The following is a 20265-nucleotide window of genomic DNA, read 5'->3' as shown; positions in this document are numbered from 1 at the left end:
TGGCAGGGAGGGGCACGGGTCCCCTGGCTGCAAAAACTTACAGATTTCACTGATCTCAGCAGTTCCACATGTTCATGAGTGTTGTATGAAGTATGCCCAAAGTGAAATTGCTCTGTGGTATCCAGTCCACACAGTTCCTGGCTTTCTATCTACTTCCCTGGAGAAGTAACTAAAATATATACCTCACCACTCCACCATCTTGCCCCACCTCTCCAGGCCTATATATCTTAAATCAAAATTCAGAGTAACCAGTCAGATGAGACTATATTAGTTATTCACTGGATGAGTAGAAGGCATCTGAAGAGAAAGTTTGGCACATCTCCCACCACCTAAATTAATCTATGCTTCAACATAACTAAATCTTTGGTATAAAAGTTTTTTTCTGAGATTTTAAAGATTGGTAAAATACAAAAAGTTTAAACAGGATGGAAACAAATCATGACTCTCATTTAAAAGGTAAGGCAATTTAAAAACCTGATTCTTGGAGTGACATCAACAACATGGTGATGTAAACAGCTACTGAAAACTTCTCTCCAGAGAATGAACAAAAAAAGGACAATTCTGAATTGTTTGAAACTCTGGGAAAGGATATAGACTGGAGAAGGACCCCGTTCTAGTTTCCTAATGCTGCCAGAATGCAAAACACCAGAGACGGATTGGCTTTTATAAAAGGGGGTTTATTTGGTTACACAGTTACAGTCTTAAGGCTATAAAGTGTCCAAGGTGACACATCAGCAATCAGGTACCTTCACTGGAGGATGGCCAATGGTGTCCAGAAAACCTCTGTTAGCTGGAAAGGCATGTGGCTGGCATCTGCTCCAAAGTTCTGGTTTCAAAATGGCTTTCTCCCAGGACATTCCTCTCTAGGCTTCAGCTCCTCAGAAATGTCACTCTTAGTTGCACTTGGGGTATTTGTCCTCTCTTAGCTTCTCTGGAGCAAATGTCTGCTTTCAACAGCCATCTTCAACTGTCTCTCATCTGCAGCTTCTGTGCTTTCTCCAAAGTGTCCCTCTTGGCTATAGCTCCTCTTCAAAACATCACTCACAGCTGCACTGAGTTTCTTCTGTTTGTCAGGTCATTTATATGGCTCCACTGATCAAGGCCCACCCTGAATGGGTGTGGCCATGCCTCCATGGAAATTTCTCATGAGTTATCACCTACAGTTGGGTGGGGTGCATTTCCATGCAAACAACCTAATCCAAATGTTCCAACTTAATCTCCACTAATATGTCTGCCCCACAAGATTGCATCAAAGAATATGGCTTTTTCTAGGGGAGAAAATACGTTCAAACAAGCACATTCCACCCCCTGGACCCCAGAAAAACATATTCTTTCCAAACACAAAATACATTCATCCCATCACAATATCACGAAAACTTAAATCATTTCAGTAACAATAGTTAAGTACAAGATCTCATCAAAATCAATTATATGTGTGGTCATTTCTAATGCATAATTTTCCTTTAGCTGTGGATCTGTGAACTTAGAACAAGTTATGTGCTTCCAATGTACAAAGGAGGGACATTCACAAGGTAAACATTCCCATTGCCATAAGGAGAAACTGAAAGGAAAACAGGGTTCACAGGACCAAAAGTGTTCCTAAAACTTGCTGGACAAACTCCATTAGATTTCAAAGTCCGAGAGTCATTAACAGAATGATGTTGCATCATTGGGGCTTGAGAAAGTGGGAGTCTAACCCTTCCCAAAGGCTTTGTGGCAGCCCTTTCCTCTCCAAAAGCTTAGGTGAGTGCTCCAACATATCCACACTTTGGGGAGACCACCTTCTTGACCCAACCCTCCTCAAATATCGGGGCATCTCCTGGATTCCTTTCCAACTCTGGAGCACATGCTCAACCCCTTCAGAACAGTGTGGTGGCAGCCAGACTCTCCCCAATTCCCTGGGAATGTGCTCCACCCTCTTTGGGGCTTGGGGTTCCAGAACATTTCCTGAGCATCAAGGCAGAAGGCCCGCCCTTGACCTCCAGGGCAAACTCACCCTTTCCATGTGTGTCGGCTGCTCCACTCTCCCAGCCTGAGACCTCTTGACTCCAGACCTCAGCCTCCATGGCTGTCTTTGAAGAAATTTTTCCTTCAATTTGTTCCTTGTCTGTCTCCTCCAGTCCAGACTGGCAATGGCTCTGTCTATAAAGATCTTGCAAAAATTCTGTTGGCTTTGCATGAAGCACACAGGGGTCAAAGCAGTCAGACAATAGGATTTTCCACAAATCCTTTCCGCTTAACTCCTTTTCCAATTTTGGCTTATACTGAAATGGCGGCTGGGTTCCATGTTTGGTTACATTCTCACATTGAGCTGTAGCTTCTGGGATTCCACCCCCTGGAAGCCCATAATTTTCCAAGCCATCAGCTTCTGGTTTCTTTGAAGCCAAGAGTTCAGTTCCAAGTTTATCTCTCTCTGCTCTCATTTTACTATAAACTGCAAGGAGAAGCCAGGGTACATCCTCCACACACAGTCTGGAGATTTCCTCAGCTAAGTATTCCAGGTTGTCACTTTCAAATTCTTCCTTCCATCTGACACCAGGACTCAATTTTGCCAAATTCTCTGCCACTTTAAAACAAGGATCACCTCTCTTCCAGTTTGCAAAAACACATTCATCATTTCTGTTCAAAGCCTCATCAGAAGTATCTTTAGAGTCCATATTTCCACAGTCTCTTCAAAGCAGTTTAGGCCTTTTCTATCAAGCACCTCACAATTCTTTGAGAATCTTCCCCTTATCCATTTAAAAAGCTCTTCCAACATGTTTGGTATTTGCAAACTCAGCAGCAAAAGCACCCCACTTCTCTGGTACCAAAATATGTTCTGGTTTGCTAATGCTGCCAGAATGCAAAACACAGAGATGGACTGGCTTTTATAAAAGGGGGTTTACTTGATTACACAGTTACAGTCTTAAGGCCATAGAGTGTCCAAGGTAACACATCAGCAATCGAGTACCTTCACTGGAGGATGGCCAATGGTGTCCAGAAAACCTCTGTTAGCTGGAAAGGCACGTGGCTGGCATCTGATCCAAAGGTCTGGTTTCAAAATGGCTTTCTCCCAGGACGTTCCTCTCTAGGCTTTAGCTCCTCAAAAATGTCACTCTTAGTTGCACTTGGGGTATTTGTCCTCTCTTATCTTCTCCAGAGCAAAAGCCTGCTTTCAATGGCCATCTTCAACTATCTCTCATCTGCAGCTCCTGTGCTTTCTTCAAAGTGTCCCTCTTGGCTGTAGCTCCTCTGCAAGACATCACTCACAGCTGCACTGAGTTTCTTCTGTTTGTCAGGTCATTTATATGGCTCCACTGATCAAGATCCACCCTGAATGGGTGGGGCCATGCCTCCATGGAAATATCTCATCAGAGTTATCACCTACAGTTGGGTGGGGCACATTTCCATGCAAACAACCTAATCCAAATGTTCCAACTTAATCCCCACTAATATGTCTGCCCCACAAGATTGCATCAAAGAATATGGCTTTTTCTGGGGGACATAATACATTCAAACTAGCACAGACCCTGCAAATGCTGAATTGAAGAAAGAGAAGAAATACCAGGTAGGAATCTTCCATCCCAGACCAGCCAGTCCTCTCCCCTCCTCCTCACTCGGTCTCGGTGTGGGAAAGGCATGGAATTAGCAAACAGGACCCCTCCCACCATGGACACAGACTATAAAATCTCTCACAACAGTGAGACACACCCCCACCATTTCAAGAGCCAGGGGACAGGGGAGGACAATTCAAGGCCCAAGTCAGTGAGAGACAAAGAGACTAAGAGAATGTGGACAGAGACTGTGTTTCCAGCCCTGGGTCTGAAAGCCCTTCCCCCACACTTGAGGGAAGCAGTAGCCGGCAGCCACTTCCTTGCCTAGGGGAATGACTGGAGTACTGAGTCAGTGAAGAAGTCCTTTACCACAAGTGGAGTCCCACAATGAGCCAGATTTGGTCAGCAAAGCGAGGGCATAAGAATCCCACATTTTCAGCTCACCTATGTAGATGCAGTCTGTGCTCAGAGGCAAAGTAGTTTCTGAAGACAATTAAGTTATGAAACAGTGCCATTTTCTGGACAGTCTGGAAGGTGTAAGGGATTTGAAACACTTTTAAAAACATGCTCCAGACCCTTTCTTAGGACCACAGGAGCTGATCTGCATGCCCTATATGGAAACTCAACCCTGTTGTGGTTGAGAAATATAGAAGATACAACTGTTGAAGTAGGGCTCTAAAACAAACCCAGGTCTTGCTGGTCAGTGGAAAACAGAGCAGTATTGGAAGCCAGAATATTTGTACTACCACACACAGTGAAGTTGCTGTGAGCCCAGTGCCTATCTCCTATCCCTGTGGCAGGCCATGATGGGCACCTGATTATTGGGGGAAGACAGGGGGCAGAGCCAATCTGACAACAGGCCAGTGAGAGAAACTAAAGATAGTAATCAAAGACAGCCAACAAGAAAACCCTAGGCAAGAGAGAAAACAACCACCAGCATAAACTAAGCAAGAAAATCAGATACCTAGACAGCAAAAAATCATGAGCCACATGAGGAAACACAAATATATGGCCCAGTCAAAGTTGCAAACTAAAACTTCAGATGAGATTCAGCAGTCAAAACAATTAATTAAAGATGTTCAAACAAATCTTCTAAATCAAATCAATGAGTTGAAAGAAAATGTTACAAAAGGGATGAAGGATATAAAGAAGACCCTCAGTGACCATAAGGAAGAATTTGTAAACTTGAAAAAACAAATGACAGAACTTATGGGAATGAAAGGCAAAATAGAAGGGAAAAGCACAATACAGACATGCAACAGCAGACTTGGAGATACAGAATAAAGCATCAGTGACCTAGAGGACAGGACATCTGAAATCCTACACACAGAAGAACAGATAGGGAAAAGAATAGAAAAATATGAACAGGGTCTCAGGGAACTGAATGAAAACATGAAGCACATGAATTTATGGAGTATAGTTGTTCCAGAAAGAGAAGAGAAGGACAAAGGAGTAGAAAGATTGATAGAGGAAATAATCAATGAAAAATTTTCAACTCTTATGAAAGACATAAAATTACAGGTTCAAGAAGTGCAGCATACCCCCAAAAATTACAGGTTCAAGAAGTGCAGCATACCCCCAAACAGACCTACTGCAAGACATTTACTAATCAGATTTTCAAATATCAAAGACCAAGAGAAAACTCTGAAAGCAGCAAGAGAAAAGCAATCCACCACAAAGGAAGTTGATAAGAATAAGTGTGGATCTCTTAGCAGAAACCATGGAAGCGAGAAGGCAGTGGTATGATATATTCAAGATACTGAAAGAAAAACTGCCAATTGAGAATCCTATATCTGTCAAAACTGTCTTTCAAAAATGAGGGAGAGTTTAAAATATTTGCAGATAGACACTGAGAGAGTTCATGAACAAGAGACCTCCTCTACAAGAAATACTAAAGGGAGTGCTATAGACAGATAGGAAAAGATGGAGAGAGAGCTTTGGAGAAGAGTGTAGAAATGAAGACATTAGGAGATAGAAAGAGGGCGTTTGATGCTGAAGGAATATAAAATGTTCAAGAGGATTTATTGTATAGATCCAGAAATGGATAGCACAATAATGTGTGATGGTAGCACAGCAGTGTAAGTAACTGAACAAAGATGACTGTGAGTATGGTTGAAAGAGGAAAGGTAAGGGTATGTATAACACCAGAAGGAAAGATGGAAGATAAAGAATGGGACTGTATAACTTAGTGAAACCTAGAGTGGTCAATGATTGTGATTGATTGTACAAATATAAGAATGTTTTTACATGAGGGAGAATAAATGAATGTCAGCTTTGCAAGGTGTTGAAAATGGGTTGGTTTGGGGGAAAAATACAATCAGTGAAAACTAGAATCTATAGTTAACAGTAACATTGTAATATGCTTCCATTAACAGTAAAAAGGCAATATACCAAAGCTAAATATCTATAATAGGGGGATACAAGGGAAGGGTATGGGATTTTTGGTTTGGGGTTGTTGTCTGACCTTTTATTTTATTTTATTTTATTTTAATTTTTCTTTTATTATGTTTAGACATCATTTTTTTCTTTCTTCCTTTTTCTCCTCTTCCTCTTTCTTCCAGGAAGAACTGGAAATGTCCTCATATAGATTGTGGTGGTGAATCTACAACTATGTGATTATACTAGGAACCATTGATTGTTTACTTAGGATGGAATATATGGCATGTGAATAAAACTGCTTAAAAATAAACAAAGGGATAGAATTGTTGGAGAAAATGTGGATGGAGGGATGTACCTAATCACTGTTGGTAGGAAAGTAGAATGGTGTAGCCCATCTGGAGGGCAGTGTGGTGGTTCCACAGGAAGCTAACTATGGGGTTGCCATATAGTCCTGCAACCCTGTTATTGGATATATACTTGGAAGAACTGAGAACAGGGACACCAATGGACATTTGCACAGTGGGGTTTATGGTAGCTGTATTGATGATTTGCAGTGGATGGGGGTGGCCTAAGGGTACATCTACTGATGAATGGAATGGTGAACTGTGATGTGTACATACAATGGAATTTTGAGTGTCTACAAGAAGGAATGAAATTGTGAGGTATGCAACTAGGTGAATGGAACTTGAGGACAATATGTTGAGTAAAATAAACCACAAATGAAAAGACAAACATTGTAATTACTCACTAATATGTACTAACTATAATGTGCAAACACTGAGAATTGAATATGAGAGCATAGATTATCAGGGGAAGACTTATGGTAAAGATTCCTAGATTGTAATCTCTTACAGAAGTTACGTCTTTTCCTGGATTGTAATGGCTATTTCTAAATTCTGAGATGCTGAGCCCTTTGTGTATAACCTGGTCAGTTCCTGAAACTTTGGGTATGTGTGTAACATGACACCTGAGACTCAAAGCCAGAGTTCAGCAGCTATAAGTGTCAGCATTACCCCATATAGCAAATGTTAAAGAGGCTAAAAAAGACATCAGACTTCAATTAGAGATATGAATGAAATGGACTTGGTTAGGACTAAAGTAAATCAGACTAAAGGGTAAAGGATGATATTGATGGTGTTTCAACTTCTGTGTGAGACCAATGGAAGAGATGTTTATTTGGTGCAAAATTTATATTTTCTGTGGAATGCTATATAATTAACTTGTATGGTCAGTTTATTTGACACCATAATTACATGGAACTTTGAATAGGGAATGAGATCTGGTTGGTTTGTACAGGCTAGTGTGAAGCCCCGAAACATCCAAGACTAATTTGGGCAGAGAATAAAAAATGTATTTGCAAAATCCCCTTGAGGGACTGGGGAAAATGTGGAAATATTAAACCTCCCCATCTGGGGAATTACTGATATTCTCACAAGCATTGGGGACTACCAATTTAGAATGCCAAGCCTCTGATCTTGGGGCTTGCCCTTATGAAGCTGTTACTGCAAAGGAGAAGCTAAGCCTACTTATAAATGTGCCTAAGAGTCACCCACAAAGAACCTCTTTTGTTGCTCAGATATGGATTCTCTCTCTAAACCAACTCTGCAGGTAAACTCACTGTCCTCTCCCCATGTGGGACATGACTCCCAGGGGTGTAAATCTCCCTGGCAATGTGGGACATAACTCCTGATGATGAACCTGGATCCAGCATCAAGTGATTGAGAAAGGCTTCTTGACCAAAAGAGGGAAGAGAAATGACACAAAATAAAGTTTCAGTGGCTGAAAGATTTCAACTGGATTTGAGAGGGCATTCTGGAGGTTATTCTTACTTGTTATATAGACATCACTTTTTAGTTTTTAGTGAATTGGAATAGCTTGAAGGAAATAACTGAAACTGTTGAACTGCAACCCAGTAGCCTTGATTCTTGAAGACAATTTTAAATCTATATAGCTTACATGGTGTGACAGCATGATTGTGAAAACCTTGTGGCTCACACGCCAGTGTACAGACAGATGAGTAGAAAATGGGGACAAATTAAATGAATAATAAGGAGGGCAGGGGGGATGAAATGCTTTGGGTGTTCTTTTTTACTTTAATTTTTATTCTTATCCTTATTTTTTGCAGTAATGAAAATGTTCAATAATTGTGTTGATGCAGACATAGGGGGACTGGTGATTTGATGGGCTGAGGCCTCTATCACGGGACTTGCCCTTAGAAAGACTGTTGCTGCAAAGGAGAGGCAACATATAAGTCTGCCTATAATTGTGCCTAAGAGTCTCCTCCTGAATGCCCCTTTGTTGCTCAGATGTGGCCCTCTCTCTCTAGCTAAGCCAACTTGGCAGGTGAAATCACTGCCCTCCCCCTATGTGGGATCTGACAACCAGGGGAGTAAATCTCCCTGGCGACGTGGAATATGACTCTCTGGGAGGAATCTAGACCTGGCATCATGGTATGGAGAACATCTTCTTGACCAAAAGGGGGATGTGAAAGGAAATGAAATAAGCTTCAGTGGCTGACAGATTTCAAAAGGAGCTGAGAGGTCACTCTGGTGGGTACTCTTATGCACAATATAGACAACCCTTTTTGGGTTCTGATGAATTGGAATAGCTAGCAGTAAGTACCTGAGACTGTCAAACTACAACCCAGAACCCATGAATCTTGAAGACGATTGTATAAAAATGTAGCTTATGAGGGGTGACAATGTGATTGGGAAAGCCATATGGACCACACTCCCCTTTGTCCAGTGTATAGATGGATGAGTAGGAAAATGGGGGCAAAGGAAAAGTCACCCAGTGTTCTTTTTTACTTTAATTGTTCTTTCTCACTTTAATTTTTATTCTTATTATTTTTGTGTGTGTGGTAATGAAAATGTTCAAAAATTAATTTTGGTGATGAATGCACAACTATATAATGGTACTGTGAACAATTGAATGTATGCTTTGTATGACTGCATGGTATGTGAATATACTCAATAAAATTGAATTTTAAAAAGTTAAGTTCTTCACTGGGTCATGAAAATATTGAAAAATGGCAACACTCATATTTGGAAATGAGATAAACTAAGAAGTATAGTTTAGTTATTTACTGTAAACCAGGAAAGTAATATTATAACACATTCTGATTTTAATATAAATAAATTACTAAAGATTAAAAAATTGTGTTGATGAGTGCACAACTATATAATGGTACTGTGAACAATTTATTGTACACTTCTGATGATTGCATGGTATGTGAGTATATCTCAATAAAATTGAACTAAAAAACTGATTATTTTAGGGAAAAAATGTACTTAGTTGTAACACAGCTTGTGAACTACTTGGTATTTAAAATCTTTCCCCTGTTTAAAAAGAATGTTTCTATAAAATATTTTTGAATCATGAAATTTTGTCTAGTATATCTTGCCATGGTGCTGAGGCCTCAATTAGACAGATTTACTATAAATTAATGAAGATAAAAAAAGAAAAGAAATCACTGTTAACAGAAGGAGCATTAAAGACAAATATATTGAAGGTATTTAAATAGCTTCATGGAAATGAAGCCAAGAAGTTGCTTGTCTAAATTGAGTGTGTCATCATATTGGTAGCTGAAAAAATTGACACACATTTTTCCACCACTATCATAAACCAACTGCTACAGAACAGTTAAACTGTGGTTTCATGAGTAGAATAGTCTGATAAATAAAAGTGATTTCTGCATATATATATAAGTATATATATGGTATATTTTCTCATATAGACTTCTGGTTATAAGCAAATCAACATTTAGCTACAATTCCCTCTCCACCCTTAGGTCTAGCATCAAAGGGTTTGATTCCATTCCTCTTGAAAATGCCCTATGCCTGCTTAGGAAGTTGCATGACATTTATAGCCATAGCCCTTGTCATATCTTGCCAGTGAAAGTAAATTAAATCTCCTGATACCACAAGTCCATTCCTTACAATTACATGTGGATTAACAAATGTACAACAAAATATATGTGTTCTCTGTTAGGTATAAGAGCATGTTTTAGTACAAGAAAATAAACTATGCTTGCCATCAAACATATAATGGCATAATAAAAGTAATTCCAGGAAAATACTTTGTAACAAGCTACATTATAAATATTTAAAGAAACATGTTAGAAATCAGAGTGAAAAATAAGACTCATGTTCAGAAACTATCAGTGGAAAATATCCTTAAAATATAATGTCTCATTAAGTGAGGCAATAAATGTAAAGTTGTTCTTCTAATGTTTATTTCAGACTTTACCTTTTGAAAGGTAAAACCTTTATCTCTCCTAAACAGTTGCCTATAATTTACTTGGGACCTGGGAATATTATGGAATCAAGCAATAGATGATAAAAGGTTAAGGACAGCGGCATGATTTTCACACGTTCTTAGAAAAATGAGGCCAATTTACAATGGTGGACAAATAGTTGACTTGGAGAAGTACAGTATATATGAGCAGTTTAAAAATAGTACTGTATTTGTTCACCCACAATTAGCAAAACACTCAAAGCCCCAAGATTTTAAAAGCGGTTTGCACTGCAGGGCAGATTGTACTTAGGGAAAGCCACTATGAATAATTCCTTCCTGGGGTTCAACCCTTTTTGAGAATGTTTTAAATACTTCATGTATAGTTATTTTTAATGAACTGAAGATGACTTAACATATCAAAGGCCTCGTATATGGTTTGGGACTCTATGAACATTTTAAAAAGGATCCACTCTTCCTCTGTGATAAAGTCAAAACACCCTCTGGCCAGAGGAACTTCTTTCTTTTGGGATCCCCACTGGAAATGCCAAAGATGTAAGGGCTATATTCATGCCCAGAGGAAAAGCAAGGAAACCAATAGTCAGCTGTTGGAACACTTGAGCCTCAGTAGTGCACGACTGAACGTGATCCTCTCTAGGTGGCCTACACTCCTCTTGGAACAGTCTGGAGGCAGTATAGCAATGAAACTTAGGATATTTGAAAAGAGCTTACTGTCTTGACAATTGTGTGTTATTTTGTGGATGCTTGTTTCCCACCATGTTCTTCCCACTTGGGGCTGGGGAGGTGAACATTCCCTCTAAAAATAGATGCTCTAGCAAGAGAGGAATGATACTGGGGTTACCTATAAGAATGCCCTTGTGTTGACCAGATGCTTGGTGAAGTATTTAGGGAAGAGAGGACTAAGTCACAAAAGCGGACTGAGAAGTACAGCTGGTTTTCACACACTCCTGCTCCTCTTGTAGTTGGGCTCATGTTCACTGGTTTGTCTCATTCCAATCATTGGTATGGAAATTTCAGAGGTGACTACCTCTAATCCAGTAGTGAACATGAGCCCTGGGAACACAGCTGCTCAGGATGCTCACCAAGTGTGTCTGGATCACTGAAGCCCAAAAAACCCCATGTGAATTAATAGCTCAAATTGTAACAGGGCATTTTAGTTCTATTTTAAAATTTTAATTTGCACAGTTTATTGTAGCCTAAGAGGTCCAGCAAGGTTTCAAGACAGGAGAGATGACTTCATTACTTGATTATGATGAATACAATCTTTAGGATGTTGTTTACTTTTTGTACAATAAACATATGATAAGACTTTTTTATTTTACCTGTACACATAGCTCAAAATAAAGGTGAACTTCTGGAGTTGAGGAACTGATGGTACAGACAGAGAGTTCTAATGGGGAAATAAGCTCTTTGATATGTCTATATGCAAAGGTATACACACACACACACACACACACACATGCACAAAACACACACACTTTGTATACTCTACAGGATGGGCACAGACCCTACTAAGAGCACAACATAAATTAAAAAGTTTTAGGATTTAAGTTATTCTTGGCATTGTAATCTAGAAAGGTGCTTAGGCAATTTAGTTCTTGACATATCTGAATCATTTGTATATTTTAAAGTACATAACTGTGTTTTTAAAAAGATGCAGACCAATTTTCCTTAAACAATAACCCAAGAAGACACCATAGTTCAAGTGGAAAACATGATAGTTATTCTATATTAAATCAGTAAAGGCTACTTAAGAGAAAGGGCATCTTGGAAAATTAAGACTTCAGACTCCATTAATTCAAGTTAATAGTATTTTAGTTATCAGCAATAGTTACCAAATAAGCTGAACTTAAATGTCTTCAAGGGGCTGCTTATAATTTGCTTTGTTGAGAAGAGAGGAGGAACTGTTTGGTTATCCCACTATAAGATGATGCAAGTTTTTTTATCTTTGAAAGGGTTTTCTGAGGTTGGAATCCCTATGAGCAGAGGGTCACTCCTGGGTACGACATGAAGTCTACAGATGCCATTGAAACATTTATTCTTTCATTGGAGTCTTCTAATCTTAACTGCTGCACAGTTCTTCTTGCCTGGTCTATGTTGTTGGTACTTACTGTTTTGCTGGACATCATCAATTATTGTTTTCACCTGAAATCTGTAAGACTGTGTGGTTCAATGTTTCAGACTTTAAGTGGTGGAATGAATCTGCTGGTGCACTGTGCCTGCTACCATGGCAGCTTCCAAGGGCTCCTGGAGAGGCTCTGACCTTAACTCCACCTCCACTTGTGCCTCCAGGTGCCCAAGATGCTTTTTTTTAAACTACTTTTTAAATTAGAGACGTGTGGGTTTGCAGAAAAATCATGCATAAAACACAGAGTTCCTATATACATTATCATTATTAACACCTTGCATTGTGTGTGGTACATTTATTACAATTTATGAAAGAACATTTTTTATAGCTGTGCTATTAGCTATAGTCCATTGTTTACAATAGGGTTTACTATTTGTATTGTACAGTTCTATGTGTTCTTTTAAATTTTTATACTAGTAACATATATACAGCCTAAAATTTCTCCTTTTAACCACATTCACATATATAATTCATTGCTGTTAATTACATTAACAATGTTGTGCTACCATCACCACCTAAGATTATTTGACGTAGTTCAAGCTAGATCATGACCAGTGTGGTAGCGATGGAGGAGGTAAGTAGTGCTCCAATTTGTGACATGGAGAGTGACAGAAAAAGAGGAATGAGTAACTGGGTGAATTTAATTGCCTTATTTGGTACTCTGGTTTCATGTATGTCTTTTCTTGTTAATTGAACTATAGACTCTTTAAGGATAGGGACCCTGCCCTTCTTTTTCTCTCATATCACCTCAGTGTCAGGTAAAAGTTAGATACTTAATACATGTAACAGGTCATCTGTGAACCCTCCACCTTCACCCTTGTTGTTCCTTCTTTCACTTGATTTAATCATTTATTTTTAATTCCTGCTGTTAACACTGATCCAGACTTAAGTCATCTAGAACCTGGATTACCACTAAACTGTCTATCTGGTCTCTTTCTCTCCAGTCTATCCCCAATCTAATTCAAACTATAAATTACTTAACATCATCTGAAAATTTTGCTTTCAGTCATTTGTTCAACAAGTGCTTACTGATCCGTCTACTTTGTGTCTAGGACTCTTCTAGATACTAGGAATACAGTAATAAACAAAACAGACCAAAAAAAAAAAAAAAAAAAAAAAAAACCCTGCCCTCATGGTGCTTACATTTGTAATAATTAAGTAAAAATATAGAGTAGATTAGATAATAATAAATGCTAGGAAGAAAAATAAAATAAAACAGGGAAAGGAGTATATGGAGTGTTGGGAAGATTGCAGTTTTAAAAAGGGAAAACTTTTTTGAAGATATTACATTTGAGCAGAGATTTGAATGAAGTGAGGGAGTTAGTCATTGAAAAAAAAGAGAGAGCAACAGTACAAGGACTCTGATGAGCTTAACTTGTTTGAGAAATGGAGAGAAGGTGGGTGTGATTGGGAATTAGTGGGAGATTGGCAAGTAATGAGGTAAGAAAGATGACAAAAGCCAAATCATTTAAGGACTTGGGACCATGGGAAGAAATTTACATTTTATGATATATGTGAATGGGCAGTCTGAAGCTGAGCATGATCTGACATTAAAAAAAAAAATCACCCAAGTTGCTCTGCAGATCACTGAGAAAGCTGCCATAGGTCCTTTGCTGGCTTTTAATCAAATCGAAGTTCTCTGCCTATTTTCAAAAGCTTTTATAATCAACCTACCCTATCTCCCACTAGTCGTTAACATAAGCACTCTATTAGTCAGACTGTTTTCATCATGAACCTCCTCATATCATATATATTTCTATTTCCTTGCCTTTGCCTATTCCTTCCCCTTTAAAACAGTGCCTTCCATCCTTTCCTACCCAACAAGTTTCATTTACAACATAGAATGCTTCCCTAGTTATCCTCACCTCACTGATTCTCCCATCATTATCCAATGTGACTCTCGTTTGTAATTCCTGACAGAGTACGTGATCATGTAATTTATTTTATTGCTGTGAATATTTTGTGTGTTAATCTTATTTCCCCAATGATTTTCCAAGTTCTGCAATAGCACAGAACCAGTGAATTCTTCATATAACCTAGCAAACTGTAGGAGTGTTGCAGTGAGGGTTGACTGATGTAATATGTTTCTTGACTCTTTTCCTGTAGTGGTGTTTTGGTGATCACTCAAGTAACTTCTAGTAGAACCACAATTGAGGTTAGGTACATAGAGCTCATAACTTTAATTTTTTGTCTTAGTCTCCAGAGTCAACCAGTCACATATACACAGTACACTCGCTCTTACTGACATATTCCAAAGGGTCCATAGGTGCCTTCTTGATTTTAATAACACTAAATATATACCTGTAAATCGAACACTGGACACAAAAGACTATACTTCTTTATGTTATCACTTGATCTTGGCATCTTGCAACAATTCTTTTGAAAGCAAATCTTATGTTGGAAGGCCAGGCAGCACCTGTTCAAAGGGCTCGCATACAGCTACTATAGTAACAGGGATGCTGGGCATTTGCAGCTATTCAGGAAGAGAGAGGTACAGAGAGGCCTGACCTTGTATGTTGCTGATCTCTGCTGGGAAGAGGCAGCCACACTGCAGGCAGCCATCTCTCCTCCCCCTCCCCACTCTTAGGTTCTGGGCTGAGGCCGGGGACTGTCCAGAGCTGATCTCGGGTTCCCATTGGCAGCTGTCTTTTGTGACGTCACGATCATGATGAGAATTGATGATCGGACACGCTGATTTCATTGTCTGAGGCGGCAGTGGAGACCAAGGAAAAATCTCCCTGAATCTGCCTGCCCCAGCATTGACCTGTTCTGGGATCCCCAGATCCCTCCCGTGACCGCACCACTCCCGAGGTAAGCACCCAACCTGGGGAGACGAGAAGGGCGAAGGAGGGAGAGCAAGGCATTGGGCTACTGCTCTGCCCAGTAGGCGATCCATGGCCTAAAGAGGCAGCCAACAAACTGGTGCAGCTGCTGGGGAGCCAACTGCCTCTACCCTCCGGTCCAGGACTGGCGTCAGTGTAAGATTTAAAACGAGCTGAGAAGAAAGATGCAGCGGGCATTGCGAGAGCAAAGGGCCTTACTCCGAGAGAGGGCGACGTTTTTAACAGGCTTCTATCCCCGTAGTAACAAGAGCTGGCGCCTCTCCCTCTGAGGAAAAGAGGGGGGTGAATTCTACCACTTCGAGATTCCACTGGACAGTAGATTTCTCATAGTCGTACTCAAACGTACGGAGAAGCGCTGCGCCTGCGTATTAGCACCTTGCCGGGGTTGGGATCTCGGAGTGAAGGGGCGTGGAATCTCGGAGTGAAGGGGCGTGGAGCTTGCGCAGGAGCCTTTTCTGTTTCGCCTGAGGGGGTGCGGTTGAGCCGGGTCCAGGCGGAGTATGGGAAGCTATGAGAAGTTGGTACGGTGAATACGTTTCAAGCATAAGTTAATGGGGAAGGATCTGCTAATTACTTTTAATCTGGCCTACTGATTCAGATCCAGCCCCAAAATGGGTGATAAATTTGAGAACGCAAATTTTTAATCTAAAAATACCAGGTTTGGAAAGAACTTGGAAACGAATTTGTGGAATAGAAATAGGAAAAAAAAAAGCAGTAATTATTCAAATCAACCCAACTTTCAATCTTCAAAAAGATTTGTGGTGTCACTTAGTGATTTTGAGATTCTGAGATTAAACTCTTTGGAGAGATTCAGGGTGAGATCCATTATGGAGACTCAGAGTAAGAAATTTTCCTTTCTTGTCTCTTTTTTCCTTCTTGGAATGGTCTCTTCTAAAACTTTTGTCCCAATTTCATGTTTGGTGCCATTAAGTCCTTCCTTTTTCACTCTGTGTCCTTGCTACAATCATCTAAGGCAAAGCCTATTTTAAGCTTCATTTTATAATTCCTGTCTGAATTAGAAGATGACACTATTTTCTCATTTAAATTGTAGAATTTGAGCTGGATGGGATTTTCTCAAGATAGGCCAGTCTCCTCATTTTACACATGAGGAAGCTGAAGCCAAGAGAAATGAAGAATCTACCAGCAAGAATAGATGCTAATATTTATTAAGCATTTAGTGTCAGCCACTGAGCTAAGATTATTATATACATTATTTCATTTAAACCTCACAGCATTCCTATGAGATAGTCTCTAATATTATTTCCCATTTTACAAATGAAAAAAGAGGCTCAAAGCAGTTATTTTGCCCAGGACCACATACTAAACATCACAGTCAGGACACAAACCTAGGTCTGTTTGACATTTAATCACCAAGTTATGCTTGTCTAAGATCATGCAACAAGTTTTTGGCAAAGCTTCAGCTAAGATCTAAATATCTGGATCCCTAGCCCAATATATGTGTAGGTGTGCATGTGTCTTTTACAACAATGTTTTCCATGAACACCATACCACTTCTATGAAATAAGAATCTGTGATTACTAAGCTTGACCAAATGGTGTATATTTACATCTCTCTTTTTTTTGATATTTTATTAAAACATACTCTCTCAGCCTTGGTTGAAAAATATGGCACAAAATTTTGCATAAAATATATATTTAAAAATATTTAATTCATTCTCCTTTTAAAGTTGTACTGTGCTTTCAGAGGGGATTGTATCTTTGCTCAGTGAAATCCCCAAGAAGATAAAAAATATCTGAATTGTTGATTTTGATTTTTACAGTGGAGTCAGTTAAGAGCTAAAACTGAGATTTTTGGTGTTTAAATATACTTGTATTGAGGACATCACATCTAGGCATATTGGTTTGAATGTAAATATCAAGATTTCTAGAGAGAGATTCTGCATAGAAAGTTCCTGGAGAGGTTAGCATATTTGGTAGCTGTCATTGATACCCCAGGACATGTCCAGCTTGTATAAAATTTCTAGGAAATAAGTTGGAACCTGTCTGTGCAAATGAAGAGTCATCCTTATGCCATCTAGTAGCAAAACTGCCTGGATTTAACCAGAGAACTTAAGTACATGGCAACTGGATGAATGTGATTGTAACATGTCAATTAAATGCTTCACTTCACATCTGTCATCTGTAAATAAATTTACAATAGCAGCTGTCCTACTTTCTTGGTATCTTGTTGTTTTACAGCTACACTTATGTACAATTAAGTTGATCCTTAGAGTCTTTAAACCTGCTATTTGGTGGCAAAAATTAAGGAAAATATCTCCTTAGGCTCTCTTCCCTTGGATTTGTGGACAATTTATTTTGAGGTTTTAAAAGGAGCCATGCGAGTATGTGGCTCCTTTATGCCCAGAGTAGGTGCTTTTCTCATATAGAAAAGCATTTGTGCATGGGCCCCAAATATTCCTCTGGCTATTACCCATATTATTTTCTGATGCTACTTGAAGAAAGGAAAATAGTCATGACATTTTACAAAGAAGAAAGAATTTAAAGCTCTTTCTATTGTTTAGCTTCCATGAATTACTTTCTGTTTTTTTCCTCTTTCACATCTAATATGAAAGGACTTAATTGATAGTAGCTAATGTTCATTGAGCAATTACTATACGCTGGACACTGCTAAGGGCCTTATGTGCAATGTGCCATTGAATCCTCACAGAAACTTTGTGAGATAGGTACTATTATTATCCCAAGTTTGCAGATTAGTAACCAAGGCCAGAGAAGTGAGGTAGCTTACCTAATATCATACAGCTAGTAGGTGGCAGAGCTAGGATTTGAAGACCCGTGTCACTCTAGGGTCTGCCGTCTTGACTATTAGGTTTGGGATTAGAGAAGTAAAGTGAGACCCGGTCTTCATTTAATTTAAAAAAATGTGTGTGCATGTATGTGTGTGTTTGTGCCAGTAATTTCCCCCCTAATTTCTCTCTTTCTGTAAGTATTTCAGACCCACTGAGAATATGCCTATGACATTTTCCTTTTTCTCTCAGTGGAGATGAAAATGTTTTATAGAAAGGCTGAGGTTTAGGGGAAGAGGGGTTATTGTGCTGACCTCCAAATGGCTTCAGTGGCAGGAGACAGATAGACCCATAAAATACTCTAATAATCTATTCTTTCATTCAACCCAATGAAGAAATACTTTCACCATCATTTGGTACTTGATTATAAGGTTATATATGTTTTCTACTATATGAATGTATTGATTTAATACTTTCTTATTTAGTTAGTTTTGTCTATTTTGTGTTTTATGGGTGGAATAAATGTGCCATTTGGGAAAATAATTGTCTGAGACCCATTCTCCAAGTAGCCTTGCTCTTTCATAGACCAAGCATTTGTTGCATTAAATTCTCAACAGATCAACATTTGGAAGAGACCAGGGCATTGTAAGATGTGGAGTTATATATATATATATATTCTCCATTAGTGGAAAGTATTACATTAGGTATTAGAATGCTCAGCCTTGACTAATCCCCACTATTTTAGGAAAACAGTATGACAATACAAAGTTATTTTTAATATGTACATTAGTTATTAAAAATTACACATAAGGCATTTTATTTAGAATCTGTAGGCTCACTTTTAGCACCAATGAATGGTAAAAAGGTGCTAAAGGTTGGTTTGAGATTTTTTTGCCAAGTAGTAGTATTTAATGTAGAGAGAGACTTTTTGCACTTGATGTAGATTGTGATGTGGAGCCAATTAAGTTTTCTGGTATGGTTTGGTGCATCTATATTTATTAAATCTTTCTTACTCAAAGTGTTTTCCATGGAGTGGCAGCATTGGCACCACCTAGGACCTTGTTAGAAATTGCAGAATCTCTGACCCCATCCATACCTACTGAGTCAGAATCTGCATTCTAACAAGACACCTAGGTGATGCAATGCATATTAAAGTCTGAGAAACACTAATGTAAAGTGTTTCCTGTACAACTTAGACTTTTAAGAGCTGGTGGTCATAGAGAAGCACTGAATTCCTTTTATCCATTTTCACTTGTGTAAAGAAATATGAAATCAAAGTATTTTCCATTGTATATTGCCTGGTTAATATAAGTCAACTTTGATCTATTCTGGAGTCAACAATGTCTCATTGAGAGGAGAGTTACACCTATATGATGGGTAAAATTATTAAGAGTCTGAGTGATCCACTTAATTTGGTGATAGCAATGGCCTTACCATTGAAATGATATTTATCCTAATTTCTTTACTTGACTTGTCAACAGAGAGTTACAGAAAAGTTTAAATATATCAGGGTCACTGTCATCAGCACCATTCAAAGGGAACTGTATTAATTTTCTATGTAATGTTATAAAAATAACAACTAATTTAGTGGCTTAAAACAACTTAAATTTGTTATTTAACAGATCTAGAAGTCAAAAGTCCTAAATAAGTCTCACTGGGGTAAAATCAAGGTGTCAGGGAGGCTGCTTTCCTTTCTGGAGGCTCTAGAGGAGAATACATTTCCCTCGCTTTTGGACCTTCTAGAAGACACTTACCTTGGTTCATGGTCCCCTTTTATGTTCAAAGCCATCAATGACTGAAGAGTCTTTTAACACCACATCCCTCTGACACTAAGTTTTCTGCCTCTCTCTTCCATATTTAAGGGCCCTTGTGATTACATTGGGCTCACACAGATGATCTAAAATAATCTCCCTCTTTTGAGGTCAGCTGATTACCAACTTAAATTCCCTCTGCAACCTTAGTTTTGTCATGTAACCTAATATATTCATGGGTTCTGGGAATTTGGAACTAAACATCTGGGGGGGAGGGGCATTGTTCTGCAGGAATTTATGGCTGATAACAAAAGTTGGCCTCAAATTGAAATAATCAATTACTGAGGAATGCCCTTTAGTTAATATCTAAGTATCATCATCCTCAAAAGTACTTATTTAGTAAAATTGTATATACATTATGCTAGGTGTTGAACAAAGTGAATTGGAAATTAAAGAATTTATGATCTAAATTAGAAATTTTTAGTAAAACAATTTCTGAAATATGTAACCACTGTCCATGGGATTATATTAAACTGTGAAATGAGAGGTATAATTGTCATAATATCTGAGGATATTTCTAACTTAACATTCTATTATTCTATTGATTTTTAATTTATAAAATTAAAAGAATTAA

General features: G+C 38.7%; 1 pseudogene; it reads right to left on the bottom strand.

Moving 5' to 3' along the window:
- Positions 1 to 12086: 12086 nt before the first annotated feature.
- Positions 12087 to 12292, bottom strand: LOC119523602 (annotated as a pseudogene).
- Between the last annotated feature and the right edge of the window lie 7973 nt (positions 12293 to 20265).

This window comes from Choloepus didactylus, chromosome X (genome assembly GCF_015220235.1).
Source record: "Choloepus didactylus isolate mChoDid1 chromosome X, mChoDid1.pri, whole genome shotgun sequence".
Lineage (NCBI taxonomy): Eukaryota > Metazoa > Chordata > Mammalia > Pilosa > Megalonychidae > Choloepus > Choloepus didactylus.
Note: the sequence above shows the minus strand (reverse complement) of the source record. Positions and strands in the feature narration are given on the sequence as shown.